The following is a 2,938-nucleotide window of genomic DNA, read 5'->3' as shown; positions in this document are numbered from 1 at the left end:
GTGAAGCCACCGGGACCACCTTGGATGTTATAAAACGTTTGTGTCGTCCCTGGGTGGGCTCGAACCACCAACCTTTCGGTTAACAGCCGAACGCGCTAACCGATTGCGCCACAGAGACACGGCTGAAAGCGATTTTTTACATTCTAATAGAGGGCACATTCTCACTAAATGCTAGCCAGTACCACCAATCTTTTGCAATACAGCTGGGAAATGCCAAAGCCTCGGAAAAAAGGAGCAATTAGAGCGACAAATCCAGTTGTTCGTCACGTCTGAAACCCGTGCACTGGATGATTCCGAAACCAGAGGGGCGGCTGAATGACCTTCGGCCTCGCCTTGCCCCTCGCCTGCCTAAAGAAGGCAGCGCCTCCGGAGACGTCGGGACAGCGACCCCCTTCTGAGCAACTGGGGCCCACGGGCAGCTTAACACCCAGGGCACTCGTTAGGACTTCTTGAATTAATACATTTCAGAGACAGAATATACAAAAGGACAAGGGCCAGGCCATATGTAAAAATAGAACTCTGATCCACAAGCTGCGGCTACCTGCCCAGGAAATCAGTCCCCTTAGCTACAGATAAATAACCCAGGAAGCCAGATATGCTATAAGCCAGACTTGTAGAAAGACCACGAGCTGTATCTCTAGTGACAAACAATAACATCTTTAACAATCGGCTCAAAATGTCCAGAACTTGATTAATAACTGGCAGCTTCCCTAAATTTTTGTCCCACTTGCAACTTAGGACCAATCAGAGAAAGCCAAATATACACTCCTAACTCATCACACAGGACGCCCCGCTTCTAGCTAGCCCGCCCGCAGCTGCTTCATGCCCGCAGCCTCCATCCAGGGCGCATCTGAAGCCTTCCTCTTTTCCCCTGTAAAGCTTTCCCGCTCCTCCGCCTGCCTTTGAAGTTCTGTCCAAATTGCAAGTGCCGGTGGCTGCGTCCCTCGCAATAGCAAACTCAGAATAAAAAGCCGTTGCTTTTCTCATTTGCTTGATCTTCCTTTATTTCCACACTTTTGTCATCTTTAAGCTTTTAGTCTTTCGAAGAATTCTGGGAGCGGAAAATAGATGAAAGGGTTTTCAAAGGGGGAAGTTCTTTTTTCAAAAAAAAGCTTTATTGTGGTTAATTGATTTCCCAGCTTGCAAAGTCCCATGGGGTGGGCGAGGAAGGGCCCACACTGCACCATCTGCGCCGCTTGAGCTCCACACCTTCAACTGAACTGAGATCCGAGGGTTCTGTGGGGTTAGTGGGCAGGAGAGGGAATGCGGCAGGCACAAAAGGGAAATAAGAGCAGGAGAGAAAGAGCAGGTGAGGCATGGACAAGGACAGTGAGACCCCCCAGGAGGCTTGTACAAAGGCCGGGTCCCGAGAGATGAGAATGGCTTCCATTATATATTAGAATGGAGATGAGTTTAAAAAGGACACAAAAGAGACAAAAATGCAAGAACCTGCACCGATCCTAGAACAAAACAGAAAAATATCGTGGATGATTTCCAAAAGAAATATTAAAAGCATATTAGCTGCCAGCAGGCGTATGTATGGTACGCCGCCACGGTATAATACAATGGTTAGTACTCGGCGTTGTGGCCGCACCAACCTCGACTCGAATCTGAGCCACAGTAATATCCGGCTTCTTTCTTGGCAAGATTTTGAATATGTTTTACTTTCACTTTTTAAATCCCCCTAACCGGCTGCGCCCCTTAGCTGCGGTCAGAGATCAGGATTTACCGTGGCTCCCCACCACGGGGTGGGCAGGAGGAAAGTAAACCCCACCGCGCACTAAACTAGGGCGCAATCAGGTAAAGGTTGGCAGGTCCCCACGTCTGAGCATGCGCAGGAACCATCCCAAAACGTAAAGCGCTGAGTCTCCAGGAACCTTGTCCGTAGCTCCAGCTAGTGTAATGGTGTAGCAACAACCTGTTTTTTTCTGGCTGAGATATTTCAAATGTCAGCTAGGCCTTTTTAGACGCAATAACACCGAGCTTTTTATGAATTCGCTTTATTTTACAATAAAATCTAATAAGATAAAACCTAATAAATACAATAAAACCTAAACTCAGTATCATGCTTCGCCTCTACCCCAATTTTTTTGCTAAAAGTACACTATTGAAGTGTAATTCACACAGAGTAAAATGCGCAAATGCTAAGTGCACAGCCCGATGAATTTTGACAAATGTTAACTATCACCTAGATCAAGTTATAGACATTTTCCATCAGCCCAGAAAGGTCGGTAGAGTCAATTCAACCCACCTTCTTTTCATTTAAGAATACCATTCTGATTTCTATCTCTGCAGATTAGTGTTGATTGCTTTTGAAATTCACATAAATGAATATACATTTTTTGTGTGTCAGACTTTTATTTCACGCAACATAACGTTTTTGAGATGCACACGTGTTGTTGAGTGTATTATTTTGGTGTTATTGATGAGTGTTATTCCTGTGTGTGAACATACCACTGTTGATGGACGATTGGGTTATTTCCAATTTTGGCTACTGTGACCAAAGCTGCTATAAATATTCTTGTACAATTCTTTTTGTAGACATATGCATACATTTTTCTTGAGTATATATGTTGTAGTTGAATTGCTAGGTCATGGGATAGGTCTAGATTTAACTTTATTAGAACTGCTAGTTTTCCGGAATGGTTGTGCTATTTTACCTTCTCACCAGCAACAGAACAAGAGTATAGATAGTTACCCCACATTCTTGTCAGCAATTGCTCTGTCTTTAAAATTTACCTGTTCTGGTGGGTGCATGTCTTTGTCTATTCAGGCTGTTATAACAAAATAACTTAAACTGGGCAGCTTATAAACAACAGAAATTTATTTCTTCTAGTTTTGGAAGCTAGTAAGTCCAAGTTCAAGGTGCCAGCAGATTCAGTGTTTGGTGAGGGTTCACCCTCTGGTTCATAGACAGTGCCTTCTCGCTGTGTCCTCA

At 44.5% G+C, this 2,938-nt stretch overlaps 1 non-coding gene across 1 annotated transcript; it reads right to left on the bottom strand.

Moving 5' to 3' along the window:
* Positions 1–44: 44 nt before the first annotated feature.
* Positions 45–118, bottom strand: TRNAN-GUU. Its single transcript has one exon. It is a non-coding gene; the product is annotated as a tRNA-Asn (tRNA).
* Between the last annotated feature and the right edge of the window lie 2,820 nt (positions 119–2,938).

This window comes from Propithecus coquereli, unplaced genomic scaffold (genome assembly GCF_000956105.1).
Source record: "Propithecus coquereli isolate 6110/MARCELLA unplaced genomic scaffold, Pcoq_1.0 Scaffold59, whole genome shotgun sequence".
NCBI classification, from domain to species: domain Eukaryota; kingdom Metazoa; phylum Chordata; class Mammalia; order Primates; family Indriidae; genus Propithecus; species Propithecus coquereli.
This window is presented reverse-complemented; position numbering and strand designations above follow the sequence as displayed.